At 35.0% G+C, this 16,774-nt stretch overlaps 1 protein-coding gene across 1 annotated transcript in view; it reads right to left on the bottom strand.

Annotated features, from left to right (window-relative positions):
• Positions 1-16,269, bottom strand: part of LOC146158188 (cytochrome P450 10-like) — a 30,832-nt gene extending 14,563 nt beyond the window's left edge. Inside the window, exon 1 of the mRNA XM_083383908.1 lies at positions 16,124-16,269. The gene's annotated coding sequence lies outside the window, so the exon portion shown is untranslated. The remainder of the gene's footprint in view (positions 1-16,123) is intronic.
• Positions 16,270-16,774: the final 505 nt, after the last annotated feature.

Below are 16,774 nucleotides of genomic sequence, written 5' to 3'. Positions count from 1 at the left end.
TCGAATTTTAATTTTTTTTCCAATACAAAAGAAAGTCGCAACCCAATAACCTAAATATCACCACCATTTCACTTTTTCAATTTTATTAATTTTGCTTGTTTGTGCGTAGCAATGACGTCATTTGCTATCGGATCATATCGCGATAATTTTAGCCCGAAATATCGGGTATCAGTATCGGAATAAAGTACAAGTATCGGACACCCCTAGCTACGACATAATCAAAAAGTCAATACCAAGAACAACAAGACGATTGCAACGTTCAAGTTTGTTAAATCGAATAGAAATTTGTTTCCCAATACAAACGAAAATCTCGACCGAATAAACTAAAAATAAAATACAAAACATCGAACATACCTCGTTACGACATTATCAGTCAACGTCACTAAAACAACAACACGATTGCAGCGGGCAAGTTTGTTTGCAGCAGCCCAAGTGTTTGCATTTGCAAGTTGCTTTACGTTCAGTCTTGCAGGATATTTTTAGACCAACGGCGCCCCGATATAGCCGCGTAATTGCGGATTGTTGTCCGCGCCGGATTGCCTAAGGTGGAATTAGTCGGAACCGCGGTAGTAATTGTTGTTACGCGGCGAGGCAATTGTTATGATCACATTGGAATCAAAGTCTGATTTGGAGTTGATATGTTTGCGGGTTTCTATTTGCAAGTTTGCGTTTATAATGGGCAAAAGCCCTTGATACGTTTCTAATGGAGGCGATTACCACCGTTGATGTCCGATACACGGTTTTATGTCGATAACGATACTTGTGCGGCCCTCTGATCCGATACTAAATGACGTCATCACTATGGTGCAATAAGGGGAACGTTCAAGTGTAATTTTTTCCGGGTTTTTTGTCAAAAATGTGCTTTAGTGTTTAAAAGTTTAGCACTTTTAGTTGTTAACTTACTATTTTCTGAGAAGTTGAGTTTGAATGTATACAAGATTAAATAGTAAACCATATCTGAAATGTCTGTATTAACATGACATCGGATTGACCCCGCTATACGACTATACTATCAGACGAGTACCGGTATTTGGCGTCTGCTTAGGGTTTTGGCTAGGTTCCAATATTATCGTATATTCATATTATTAAATGACTATTTTAGGAAACAATTTATAAGAAAAGTGGTATTTAACTAATATTAGACACTAAAAATACCGAAGGTTTGTGGGTTAACATCTCCAAACGGGCATACCACACACGTTCTTGGCAGTTACGAAAACAATATATTTGTTACCTATATAGCTATAAGATTAGCTATAAGATTTTGTCGCATTATAGTTTATTTTGTATTATTAAAAATTTCTGACGCAAAATTGCAATGATCATTGATCAGGCTTTCAAACATTTTATCGACACAGATGCTAACACTTAAAATCGTTTGTTTTTGATTTAGGGTCATTTGCGAATTTGTTTCTGTAGCTATATGTTCGATTAGCAATTTGCTTGCAATAGACCAATTGAAGTTTAAATATACTAACTTAAACTTCGTTATAGGACTATACGTTTTACTTAGAATTTCATCACGTGTGCTTTCAAAACCTCACCAAAACATTGGCGAATTGATTTGTATTACACACCTTTAAATTTAGCGCGACCTAGAAAGAAATGGATTTCGTGTTGACATTATAACGTAGAACTTTTGCGATGAGGCATTACCTTTATTTAATCATTTCGTGTAATGATAACGGCATCTCACGACCCTGTTTAACGATTTTGGCAAACAAATGTGACACAGTTATATGCGCAATCACGCGGCACTACTCACAATACGATTGTGGCTTTGAGAGCAAATGTTTTCGAATTTGTCTAACAACATGGTGACGACATATCTAAATATTATTGTGTTTCATAGCAGCAAAATGTTATTCGCTATATATAGGCATTATATTATCGACTGTGGGCGTTTTGAGTTCTAATTAAAATTATATCAAATAGAGAAAATGTGAGTTTTTTTTACGCACGATTATTCACAGATATATTGCTTTTGACATGCTATGTTATACGAAAAAGTGTAGCATGATAAATAACGTAATCTAGAATTTTAACATCAGTGCAATTTATCTGATGCTAAGTATGTCAACAGAAAAGGTGAAACACATTTCTTCAAAAATAAAAAAAGTACGGAGTTAGTGTACTCTAAACACTCTCTCAGAGCACTGCATTTAAAGGTAATAGGCGCAAACAGTTTTATTGGAACAGTGTTTATGAACACTTCCGTGTTCTGTATATCCACGTTTGTCCAAATGATCATCGAAAGTGATCCAAGCTGGAATACCAGTTTGTGCGGGCCTTAAGTTGGGAATCTGATTGCGAGTTTTAATAAAGTTCTATGCTTCAGGTTGTTTCCCGCCAAGTCAGAGAAACCAATTGAGATCATAAGGGATATTTACCTTAACATTGACCTTCAGACGCTTAATAAGTTAACCGTTTTTTTTTGCGGGCGTCTTTGCTTAATATGTTAACACAATTCACACTAAAAAGTAAATCTTTAGTTTACCAAACGTTCATATATAGATTGGAAAAGTCCCAACTCCAAATTCCGTAACTTTCGTTTTTATAGTGATGGACAGAAGAGATGTTTTGTCGTTTCTATACGCTTGACAAATAAACCTTACATCATTTTAGTTTCCCACCCACGCAGTAACTATTCGAAAATTGAAAATAGCCACAGCAATTCTTGGGTCAATCTATCTAACCAAGATTAAGTTACAGAACGAATACGTTTAAAGGATACTTGGATTTTCTCCTAAATAAAGTTCCTTAAAAACTGATTTGACTTTGGAAGACTAATTGGATTACTGTTTGCTGTTATAAGCATTAGTGTTTTTTAATAAAAATGCGTCAGAAGTGGATTGTGTTATAATCAGGGAAATACCCAACAGTCTAAATAGGAGTTTTTAATGGGTGTTTGTGGAAGCAAAATATGCTCTTTAATTTTTCCAACATTATTTTAAAATGTGGGCCAATTATGAAACCACAGTGGGTAATGTAATAAAGTGAAATAAGTACAAAGGCCAACCTTACGAAAATGAAGCAAGCATTTCTATTTCTCCGACCAAGATTCCTTTCCAAATATCAGTGAAACTTAAAATTAGGAACAAATTACTTTTCCATCAGCCTACTCAACTAAGATTCAACTACAGGACGTTATATAAGGATGCTTCGATTTTCTCCCAAACCTTTTCTGTAATCAACTCAACTCCATTTCCTAAGTGTCATTTTTGTTTTTCCCAAACAACTACAAACGAATGAGCCTCGCCCATTGAGTTATAACACTCCTAATAAAACAATTGTGAGTCAAAGTGTTTATCGGATGTAAGCAAGACCGAATCGCCTTGAGTTTTTAACGCCTTGTTGGGAATCGACACCCGATTCGACTGTGATGTCATAATCGCCCTGTCGACTGTTGTTACACCATCGCGTCCATTGTGAGGTCATTAGCTATTCCCCGAAGTGTTAATAATAGCGTTTCGCGGTGTCTTTTAATTTTGCAGCAATTTTAACAAATATTTCTATAACCTTGATAAAAAAGCGGATACCCCTTTAAAATTAGATAAAATCATGTGGGTTAAAATATTACTCTTTGATCTTTACGTGAGCGTTTTTCACTCAAGTTTTCTGGTGCGACACAAATTTTGGTGTAATCTAATATGCAAAATATTGCGATAAAAGTGTTTTTCTATTTATTTTCTGTGGGTGTAAAACAAATCTTGAAATTAATCCAAACCAAAATCAAGATGAGCTCACTTTTAAATTTATCTTGTGTGTTGTCCCCACAGTGAACCCAATTACTGTCAGCTTTCGCTTTGTACTGTTTCTACGACTTTTTGGAACTTCGAAGTGGCCTACATTTAGGGTCATCATTTAAGTCTAGCCATGTGAACTTCTAAAGTCGGCTATTGAACCGTTTTACACTACAATCTACTTTGTTTGACGCAGCTTTACGGAGCATATACCAATTTCCAGGACCTATATCCTGGCGTTTTCATACTGCAAAAAATGGGTTAAAATTTTGGAAAAAAACTGACAACGCAGCGCCAGTCTTCAAAGACTTTGTTTCCCTTATACCTAAAAAATCAGTCGAAATCGGCTTATCCAAATTAAGCTGCAAGAAATACACACTGTATATAGTCAATACGTTCAGGCGAATATGCACCTGGAATTTTTGCACTGTCTGTGTCTTTTAGCTGCGGCTCATTACACTTTGGCGCCAGGATGTTAGTCGCGGCACTGAACGATAAGAATCACGTTTCCACAAAAGCTTTGCAAGCGATAAAGCATGGAGCTTTTGTGTTGCCAAATGTTGTGTACTTTGCCGCATAAATTGCTGTTATACTGTTTGGAGCGGTTGTATACTTGCGGAGATAACTAAACAATCTTTTAGCCTTTAATGAATATTCTCCTGCTGTATTGGCTGTATTATTTTTAATGAGTATGACAATTTCCCAGGCGTGGTTTTTAGGTAAAATTAAGTACTAGCATTTTGCTTTTTTGCATTTGATAAGCGGTTTACATAAATAAACGAAGGATATTGGTTAATAATTCCAGTAACTTCAAGTTATGATGATTTTGTTTTTGTCTTTTAGATAACAATAAGGATCCTCTTACATTCTTGGTAGTAGTATTTATAGCGAGAAAGACTTATTTCTTCACAGTTTTTCTTTGGTTAAATAAAATCCACTATAGCCTTTATGTCGCTTTTTTATAATGACTACTTGGCAAACTTTGTATTATTTAAAAATACTCGTAATTTTGACAGTGCACATTATACCCGTTAAAACTAAAAATCTTGAAGCAAGTATTTCCAAACATTTTTTAAAATTACTGGAATAGATACAAGTTGTTTCCCGAAAGCGTCGGTTCAAAAGTATAGTGCGCACAAGTCGGCCATTACCATTATAACATTCTAAAGATATATTTGTCAAAACTCCAAAAATAAATGTTATAAGCTACACCCATTTTTCACAGTGAACAGCAAAACGTTAAAGATAAAGGGGATGGTCAAGTACACGGGCGGAAATTAAAGGAAACACCACAATTTGTTCGCTTATAAACAGAATATGACTAAGCAAAGGGTTTATTAACCCCTGCCGAACACACAGTGTATATAACATGTAGCTGACATCCACCTAAACGTCAGACCGATTTTAAGGACCCAATAGATCCAGCGATTTCAAAGCCAGGGAAATGCGAAAGGTCATATAGGACAAGACGGCCGCTGACTGAGTAAAGGCGTGAATCTGATAAATATCTTTAATATTTTTCACCTGGCATTACTACAACATAACACTAGTGATTATATTTGCCTTTACAGTATATTTGTTCGGTTTTAACCTAATCGTATAAATTGGTTTATTAAAGGTGTTAGTATTTTCGCCACACTCTGTAGAAAAATATATGCAACATACTTAAAAAGTTGATGAGTCACATTTAATTTGCGGCTGTCTATCTGACTTAGATGCCCTAGTTTATGAAATCCACACTCCTTAAATATTATGTAGCACTCGTAACGTGTAGGTAACAGCTTTTGAATTTATTGTCATATAAAGCAGAGTTATTTTCGAATTTTGATGTCATATAAAGCTTATTTAGTACTGCAATGGGCTAGACCAGGGAAGTCCAACCCATGTTTACATGCGGTCCACCACTTTTTCTCACTTTCAGTAGCCTTTATTTAAAACAGTTGTTTCGCCTATCACTAATGTGTAGAACGCGCAGTATTTCTTGTAGGCTATAATTTCATATTTTTTCTGAGACTATAATCGAGTCTGATGTCGAATTTCAACATCCATCGAACAATTGTGAACCCATCATTGTTAAGCAAGATGTGTTTCTACGGACCGTTCAAAGGAAATATATCAGCCCAAAGGTGTCGTGACATGATACGGATTGTAAACTTAATTTTTCGCCTTTCGCTCGATAAGACCGAGATGAACATTTGCGTACGAGTTCACTTTCTAGAACTGGTGTTTAAAATTTGTTGTTTTTTAGTTGTTTTAGGATGTCACGATATGACGTAACTTATGACGTTACCCCTTTAATTTTATAGGTTTTGCGGCCCAACGAAAATTTCCAAGTGGCAATGCGGCCCATTCTGCTTAAAGGTTGATCATCCCTGGGCTAGACTCTAGAGCGGTCATGTTCAAATGGCGGATCGTTCCGGATCTTTTTAGCCTTTTTTGCGGATCTTCTTATGTAGTCTTGAAAACATAAACTTTATACAGTGTTTTCATGTGAATACCAATTGTCAGTGTTAATGAATTTTGTAAAATTTCAAGCATAGAACGAGACTCCCAAATGCTAATCTTTGTGAGAGTTTGAGCATACCAGTCAGCGACAGAAAGCCCCAATTCGATGCTATTGTAAGACCTGGAGTCTAAAACAGGGGTCGGCAACCCACGTCCCGCGGGCCGGATGCGCCATGTCAATGTAATTCATTCGGTCCGCCGCCTCTTTGACAAACTAGATACGAGTCCATTTCAAAAACTTTTTGACTATTTTAACTAAAAAAAACTAAGTGCGAAAAATGTTCGCGCTTCGCGCGAATGATCGTACTGCATCCAACTTCGTTTTGATGCTGTCTTTTGAACTAGATCAGCGCTTCGTTGCCGTTAACGGAAAACGTAATAAAAAATATTGGACATATATTTTTTAACATTTTTTATTTTCGGCAATGTAATAAAAACTTGCAACAAATTTAAAAGAAATGCCGGTATATCGCGCTCGCTCCGCTCGCCACGTGCGCCCTGACTTAGAAAGGTTACCAAACACTAAACAAAATTAACTATTAAAGTTATCGTGTTTCTTTTTCTCAAGTAGTTTTATTACACTTTTAATTGGGAGTATGGATGACGACGTTTGGGCTCGAATTTTAAACCAAACAAACGCCCTTTTTCACGCTTTGCGCCAACACTTACTGCCTCCTTATATGTAATTAAACACGCTTTTAAGTGAAAAAAAAAGATCCGAGGTCCGCCTGATTAAAAGTTGAACATTTTAATAACACAATTCTCAGTTAAATTTTTGTGCTTTCCGAGTTTGGTGTTGGCCCGCGACTAGAAAAAAGTTGCCGACCCCTGGTCTAAACCAGCTCATCATTTTTCTCACTGAAACAATCTTGGTGCTGTATCACACTTCACTCTTGACTCTTACAAAGTTATCAATATGTTGTAGGGTACATTTACATAAATAAAGCACCATAAAAATTAAAGCGTGTCTAATATGTTTACTATTCGCATTTGGTGGATCATCATGTTGTCAGGTTTGACTGTGGTGGATCATGGCAGAAATCATTTGAACACCCCTGCTCTAGAGTAAAATATTGAATGATATCTAAGAGGTGTTAACACAGCTTCGAGTTTCTTTGGCAAATTTAGATTCAATTAACACAAAACGAGCATCATATAGAATGGCATTACGGGGACTTAAGTCCAGACCTCTTTTCCAACGTAGATTTAATAACGGTAGAGGACTAAAACACGTGCTAAGTGACGTTTAAGTTGGTGGTTCTCAATTTGTTCACCCTTTGTTCACAGTACAGAAAAATATGTCACAAAACGTCACCATGGATATTTGTGACGTGAGAATAAAATCCACAAACTAAGGTTAACTGGCAAGTAATTAAAATATATCCAGGGGCAGAACCACATTTAAGAATGAGTGTTGTAAACAAGTCATTTTGACATAACTTAAGACCCAGTCAAGTCATTCATAAAATAACTTAAGTTTGAAGTCAAGTCTTTTTAAATAAATAACAAGTCAAGTCCAAGTCAAATAATATTTAAAGCACGTCAAATTCAAGTCACGTCCTTTTCATCAAAATAAAACGTTAAACTATTTAAACTGGTAAACTAGTTCGATTATGAGCAATAACCCAATTAAAAAATAACATAACCGCAACGTAAAGCAAGCAAATTGTTTCATATGCAACATTTAAGAACCCAATTTTATTAAAAAAATTGCTTAATGAAAACCATTATTAAGTCAAGTTACTTGTCCAAAAAACTTTCATTTAAGAACAGTGACTTGTCAAGTTATCAATACAACACTGTTTAGAAACCACGATTTCAGCGCTTTCATCCCGTTTGCTTTGCCAAAATGGCGCGTTTAGCGTTCTAAGAAGAAGAACCGAAACTACACTTTTTCAGTGTTGGGAAACTTATGTGAGTGAAGTGCGTGATATTTATCACCGTAGACCTGAAAGCTAAATACAGCGTTCCGGTCAAGTAAAATCGTTAAGGGGTCGCATTGTGTTATTTTTTTATTTAGTGGATACATGACTCGCAAACGTAGAAGTTTCATGGTGACGCAGTTTAGTTTCGCAAAGCCAATGCCTTCGCAAAAAAGGGGGACAGGCCTCGGGCTACGGACACAAGAAAATATCTATAACGACGGTAAAAAACAAATTTCGGCTTTCAGTTAAAAATATTGTTAGAATTAAACTGTTAAGTGGTACAATAACCTAATTATTATTTTTTACCGATACCCCACACAGCTTACGCGATATTTCAGCCGAAAAATACCAAATGGGGTCTTTATCGTGGCAGAAACAAATTGGTGAAATCAAACATTCAAATGCAATTTTGTTCAAGTTCTGTGGCAATAGATTGATGCTTTGTCGCTCAAAAACCCATTTTCGCCCGACGTAATGCTAACAAAAATAACTCGTCGTGGCTTTTCTTTTGTTTATACACCTTGGATGTTTTAATTAGAAAATGTTTTTTGAAGGGTCTGTCTAATCCAGGGGTTCTTAAACTGGGGTCCATTGGCCCCCTGGGGGTCCGTGAACTAGTTTTAGGGGGTCCATGAAGGCCTAGTTAAAAAACTAGTGTATACTTAAGTAATTATTTTTTAAAAGAAAACACTTTAATTAAAAATGGAATGGTTTTGGACTGAATGTAGAGTTAGAACTTTCACATTTTTCGGACCGAAATAATAGAGTCATGAAGTCTATTTGTTTTGTGACGTCAATTTATGACGTCATTTTGGAGCATTTCTTGTCTACCGGGGTCCATGCAAAGCAAAAAAAAATGTTAGGGGTCAGCGGTAAAAAAAGTTTAGGAACCCCTGGTTTAATCCATCTCGCAAAACAGATTCGTTTTAAACTCTCTTCAAATCCCCGCTCGGGTCAGAAGCATTCCAACCAGTTTACCGAAAAGCAAGCAACCCGAAAAATACAAAAAATCAGCAAATTCCTTGCGGGTTAACCCAATGGGACTCTCCGAGTCACTTTAGCAACCTGAATAAGTCGCAATCGCGTTTTCTACTTCAATTCGTTGGGGATTTTCGAGCACATTTGATCCAGTTTAATCCCGGTTTCAGTTGTTGCTTGTTTAGCATGTGCAAGGGGCATTTTATGGCGAAGCTTTTGGCGGATGTATGGCTTACAAGTGTTCAGGTCAGTGTTTTGCAACCTTTTTTGCCGATACCAAACTACTGAGCGAAAGTATAAGCAATTGGTATTGACTTAAGCCAATGACTTGTTTAATTGCAGTCAAGTAACTGTTTTCAAATAACTTGGCTTGATTTAAGTGAGTATTTGTTATTTTTTAGTTAAACTATTGTTTTTAATCCAACGAGCTTACCAATTTTAGTTTATACCTTTATAACTTAACTGGCGCATAAACGGCTCTTCAATTTGTCAGGTCAAACTAAAGAATGTAAATCGTTGGATAAATCGCTGGAGATTAAACTAATTCCAATAAGATCCAACCGCACAAGAAGGTTAAAATACCAACCGACTATAAATCAAAATTCGAGCCAGGCTTTCCTTAACTGAGGTCCATGAGCCCCTTCGAAGTACGGTCGAAGGTCTAAAGTCGAATTATTTTTTAATGTATAATTAAAAAAAATAGAATAAATTTTCACTAAGAAAAAAGTTTAATTTAAAACACGCTTTGGCGTTTTCTGCATAAATATATTTAGACCTTATTTCAGTTTCACATTTGTTGGACCGCAACAGCAGGTTTTGTTAGTCTTTCCATTTTATGACGTCATATTGAAAAAAACTTGCCGTCTGAGGGCGACGCAAAACAATTTTCTGTTGACCTATACGTGTTACTTGGCTTTATAACAGGGGTTCTTAAACTTGACTCAATGAAACTAGTTTTAGTATTATTCAGTTCCATGGAGGCTTAATGGAAATCCTAGTGTTTGACCTAAAAAATGGAATAACTTTGTTAAAAGAAACTAAATTATTTGAAATAACGTTATGACGCAATCTTTGAACATAACGTTTTGTGAGGTTTCGATAGTTGTATTTTGCCGCCATTTTTTGTCGGTATTTAAATGGACGCCAAAGAGCGGCTTTTAACTTAAACCTGAACACAATGCCAAAAACGCTTGCAATCTTAGATACCGGCGCCAATAGTGTTTTTTTGCATGTAATTTTCAATTTTGCTCAACTTTTTAGATTATACAAGGCTATTTTAGTTTTTTGCATGACTTTTCTAAACATGTGCAAGGATTTTATTTCTATATATGTCATAACTTTTTTAATTTTCCTATAGTTTAACCAAATTTAACATTGGCTTTTTACTTAGCGTATAGGTCTTACGAACTTGGGGAATGAACTTTTGCAACACCTCTGGAAATTTTTATAACTTTGTCAATTTTTTAAAGCTGTTTGATTAACTTTATCATTGGCTTTGTTACATGGCGTATAAATCTTACCATTTTGAAATAGCTTTATAAGCAGTGGTAAACATTATTAGTTTTTAAGTATAGAACTTCAATCACCAATAGTTATGACTGCTTATTTTACGATTTTTTTTTTCCGGATTTTTTTTTACCGTATAGTTTTAACTAGGGTTGTACGCTAATATCAGATCGTAGCCGATACCCGATACCAGGTTTTAGTATCGGTACTCGTCCGATACTAGGCTGGTATCGCTGCCGATCCGATACCAAATTTATATAAGTATTTCAGCCATTATTTGCGATACAACGCAACGATTTTCACTTTGAAAGGTAAAATTGTTAAACAATTATAGATTAGCAAATAAAAGGTAACTGAACTTCTTAAAAGCAAAATTGGGCCTAATACTCAAAAAAAAAATATTAGCTTTGAACGAAAAAAAAAAAATTAAAAAAAAAAAAATTTAGCTTTGAACGTTTCAATTTCATCTATTTAGTTTGTTTCAGAGTAGTAATGACGTCATTTGTTATCGGATCGGGCGATAGTTTATGTCCAAAATATCGGGTATCGGTTAACGGAATTGTAACTATACCAATTTACTTTGAACAAATTAAATTGAGTTGTGACATTAATAGACACAAGGTATAGCTGACTAAATCCTCAAAATTATCTTAGAGGGCAAACTGGCTATGACTGCAATGAACACAAGGTAACTAACTAAATCTTGAAGCGGTCGGGACAAGCTGCTAATATTTCTCATCGTGAACTTTTCTGCGAGCGATTATTTCAACATTTGAGCAGCTGAGACCGAAAACGAAAGCTTTTCTTTCAAACCACGACAGGAGATTTTGTCCTGTTTGGAATGACTATCATTTTAAGTCTCCTTACAGCTTTATAAATAGCAAAACGTTGATGTTATCGCAAGATGCAGTGTATCTTAATGTGCTTATTACTGCTACACATTTTACCATTTTTTAAATTGCGTTGAACGCTTGCAAGGTTTTAAACCTAGAAACTTAACATTTTTTACACGTATAAGAACAAATATTAAAGCCCATATCGAAGTACTAAAAGTAACATTTTATTTACGTTACTTTTTAATTATTTGAAGCCTCCTTTATAAACAAATAAAGAGTTTTTTTTAAACGGACATAAAATGTTACTTATGGGCTTTGATTTTGTGTTTTATACCAATAACTAAAACCTCTAATCAATAGGCTCCACAGACATATTTTCTACTTTATCGAGTGTCGTAACTTTATATGTTTTTTGAATTTTCATTAGGTTTTTAAATTAAGAGGAAAACTCCCCCTGTATTGTGTTTCAATCTGTAATACTGTTTATTAGGAGATTTGGTTAATTTTGCAAATATTTATCGTGATTTTCTTTATTTCACCATCGTTTGAATACAGTGTCGAAAAAAATGAAACAAAAACAGAGAAAATTATAGGCCTATATAGAAGATTTTTTAATTCTTATCTGTAAAGAAACCATAAACACGAAATTATTACTTTAAATCGAATGATGGCTTAAAGTGCATTGCAAAAGTGGATAGAAGGCCAAAAAGCTATTACTATAGCCAGAACTTGGTATTTAGCAGAGCAATCAAGAATTAGAGTTACAAGCAAATTCATTTGTTTAAAAACCGATGTTAAATGTAACGTGGTCTTACCTAAAGGGATTTATCCAAGGATTTGCTCCATATAATTGCTCTACCGCGCAATGCCAGCGCCGGCAATTTTAATTGGTTATAATAATTTCCACAGCAGCTGTGCAATTCAAGGTCACACCCTGAAAAGTCCCTTGACGAATTGGGCTACATTGACCATATTGATATAATTATGTATTGGGCACTGGTGCAATCTTGTAATTCAATATCGCAAATTACCTTTTATTTTAATTGCAGATCATCCCACGAAAAGTGTACAATGGAACTATAGTGATTGTTACGTCTATCTCAAGGTCATTTCCACCTTTATAACTGGACTTATAGACACAATTAAACAGCTTACTGATTTAACAAATATGCACTGCTACTGATTTATGTTCGATTTTCAAATGTAATAAGATCTAATTGTATTTATGGACTATTTTACCTTTTGTTTAAAAACTAATTTGTTATTTGTAAAAACAGACGATACTTTTTACACACACAACACAAGACACACAGGTTTTATATAATAATGTTGAAATTTGTTTAGAGGGGGTTCAGGGGGGCTATCTTCTGTAAATTGGTTGTGCAATGAAATACCAAAAAGGTAATTACTTACAGAAATATTTCTCGGTAATGTTGCCCCGTATATTGCTATATCTGCAATTTATAATTTAAGTTTGCCATTGTTATCCATAATACAGCATATACATTTGCTGCTGGGCTCATTTTTGAAGGAATTAGTTACTTTAACTTAACCAACCGATATTCGAAGGCAATCGATTGATTGACAGTTAATTGCAGCCAGCCATTCCGTCCAAGATTTCCGGAAAATCACTTAAATCGCATTTCGGCAAACCACGCTACATCCTCCCGATCGGATTATGACGCAACACAGCTGATTATGACGCGACACACCTCATTATGACGTGACACACCTCTTAGTGCTGCCGCAACTTGGCGGCCTCGGGCTGGCATTTCTTACAGATGCTTTAGGTTTAGGCTAATGAATGGGGATTTCTGATGCTTTGTATTTATTCCATAACAATACCCGAAGTTTAATAAAATCGAAATTTTGATGTTTACAAACGTTTTGGCAACATTTCATTCCATCATCAGTGTAACAATTCAAATTACTTGAATTTACTTGAATTATTAGACTGGTGATATAACATAAGGTATTGCCGAAACGTTAATGAACAACACAATGTCGATTTTATTAAACATTATAACTTTGGTATTTTTATTGAAGACCTAAATTTTAGGGAAAAGCCGAGCGATCCCATAGCAAATTCACTATGGCCATAATATTGAAACGTGCAAATGTAATGTTTTTCGAGTTGATAATGAAAATTCGCTTTAGCGTGAGGTAGTTTCCGTTAAACAAGAAATATATCTTTTCCAAGCACATATATATAGTTTTATTCCGATGCTTGGTCATTTATCAAAATACTTCTGTCCGATACTATATTACTTCTATAGCTAAATGAAAAAAAATATATATATTAATTATTAATCTGAAACATTCGGAAGTCATGTCAAACAGTCTGATAATCAGTATTTGATTGCTATCGTTAGAAATCCATAGTTATAATTTACTGTTAGTTACTAAATTTTAAGAAATAAACCTTTTAAGGTAAAATACACTGCGATGGATCGCAAGAAACCTACAAATGACTCTATAAATTTCTTATAGGATCGAAAGCAATATAACCATGGCAGTGACGAGTACCGATACTATCACCTGGCATCGGATATCGGCTGTGATCAGATATTATAGGATATCCCAAAATATATGAATATAGCCTACTAACGCGGGGGTTCTTAAACTTTTTTCACCGCGGACCCCCCAAATTTGTTTTTGCTTCACGTGGACCACGGTAAGCAAGAAATTTAATAAAATGACACAATACAAATAGACAGTAGAATCCGCAGTTTTCGGTTCACGAAATGTGAAAAGAAAAATAGAAATAGAGACATTCAGTGCAAAAACGTTTTTTTTTTTTTTAAATAAACTCTTTCCTTAGAAAAATTGATTACTTCCTAGCTATATACCAATATTTCAATTTGATCTTAGCGGATTCCCTAAAACTAGTTCACGGACCCCTAAGGGGTCCGTGGACCCCAGTTTAAGAACCCCTGTACTAACGCTAACAAGCATTGCTTTAATTGTAATCCCCAAATATATATCCGATAAATTTGCAAATGGAAGGTAACTAGTATAATTATCCAACCTAAATTAACTTAGAAACATTACCTTTGCACGTTGTTTTTTAAATTGTACCAAAGTATAAACATTTTGTGGGTTCTAAACTTCTATCGGTCCTATTTCGCTTTCTAACGTATCCAATATCGCTAAATAAATGAACACAAAGTGTAGCACTTAACCACAACCATAAAATTCACGCAAGTCAAGTCCGGACATTTGTGTAAGCCAGGATTTCCCGCCTTTGCCTTAATCCAGTATTGTCGAAACACGGAGGCATCTTAATACACAGCAGCATAAGCAACAATGTGGATTAAAATTCTACAGATTTTGTGGACTTCGCAATCAGGTGCGTAATGCTATTGGCGAATCTTATATACTCGCCTGACTAAACGCAGTTTATTCTGAGAATATTTGAAGTAAATGCTATTTTTAACACGTTACCGGCACTGGTAGTTTTATTTGAAAACACTATATCCAAACATAACTTTGTGTGTCTTTTTATTGAACTTAAAACCGATGGCGGGAAATTTTGCCCATCAATACGGCATGTTCTACATTTCAGTCTTGGTTAAATCTTGCCTGAGATTTTTTATAGGTTATATTTTCAAGGAACTTAGTAGGTTTCTGAGGACGATATCTCCGTAATGCCTATATGTAAACAAGGAAAACCCAAAAGGTGAAAAATAACGTTAAACTCTAGGTTTTATATCAAATAATATAAAAACTGCTGCTTTCATGCATAATATTAATCATTATATAAGCGTTCGGTGTCATTAGGTAGCATTCCTAAGCGTTATCATAGAAGTTATTTGTTCAAAAAGTTTAAACAAACTTTTTACCAAGTTTGATTACTGAGTTGTTTAAACTGCGAGATTTACTCGAATGCCTTAAATATGCGTCCAGCTGTACTGCAGCAAAAATGTAGGCTGAAGTGCTGTTTTATATTTCGCCTGTTGTGACTTAATAGAGTCACACCTCTTAATCTTAACAAAACGCTTCTATGTTTACTCACGATCTGATGGGATTATTAAACGAAGGAAATCGGATAAGCGCATTCGATACCATATATGTCTGCGGCATAGGCGTAATAGCATTTGGTTTGCTGTTGAAAATCGCGATTTTTAATTTCTTCAACAAGTTTAATTTGAAACTTGTATTTTGCGGCTTTTCTCAATATAGAAATTCGCTAGGGTATAAGAATTCGCTAGAATAATTCTTATGGGTTAAACTTACATCTAAAACAGAACGCTCTTACTTATATGCACCAAAGGAACATATTTGAATGTCTTCTAATAATCGTTAAAGTTGATCAAATAGTTAAAACGCTGAGGGCTAAACAATCAACACACCCATGAAATAGAACAACAAATATTTAGGCACCATTCAATAAGGCCAATACTCTGTTTACAATAAAGTATTTGTTTATAAAATCATCAGTTTCTTATTTGAAAGAGTATCGTAAATATGTTACGAACAAGGCTTGACAATACCTGAGTACGGAGTTCTTATATATGCCCTTTGGCATTACACACTTCAGATTTGTTTATTAAACAAACACGCAGTAAGGCGATGCTGAACTCTGTACACTATTTACAGCTAGTTTACAAATATGGAATCACATGCCTACCTGGTTTGTAGCATGCCTAAGAGAAGTCTGTCAGATGACTGGAAGTTCAGATCCGATTCGCCCTGATCCGAATTCGGAGCTTTATTCGGTTTCTTGTTGAACTAACAAGGCATAGAAAACGAATATTGAACTTTAGATTTTGTTTACTTAAACAGTAGCCTGAAAGGGAAATGCAAAACATATAAATCGAGCGAGTTCTTTGAACTGCAGACAAAACACTCTGACTTGGTTATAAGTTGCCTGATAAGGAAAGCAAAAACTCCATAATAACCAGTTATTTTAACTTTAATTGGTAAACTCTTTAGCTGGCAAAAATCTGATTGTGTCGCTGTCAAAAAATATCCTGGCCTCTTTTACAAGTGTATTTCGCTGAGATGCGTTTACAAAAGAGTTGTAAAAAATCCAGCTACGCAGAAACAACCTATAAACAGTATTTATTCTTCTAACTGAAAGTCCAACTAAATAGCAATCCTCTCAACCGATACACAAGGCTGAAAGCATTCAATATATTTCTGATTTCACAACTTAACACTTACATTTATTAAATTCAAGTCTTAAACTGGTATATTTTCATTTTTTTATTTGTTGAAAGCTGGGTTGTTTACCTATTTAAGTTTTAAAATGGCATACATTACGTTTTTATCTGTTTCG

The sequence above is a fragment of the Ascidiella aspersa genome, chromosome 3, assembly GCF_963924565.1.
Source record: "Ascidiella aspersa chromosome 3, kaAscAspe10.2, whole genome shotgun sequence".
Taxonomy (NCBI): Eukaryota; Metazoa; Chordata; class Ascidiacea; order Phlebobranchia; family Ascidiidae; genus Ascidiella; species Ascidiella aspersa.
This window is presented reverse-complemented; position numbering and strand designations above follow the sequence as displayed.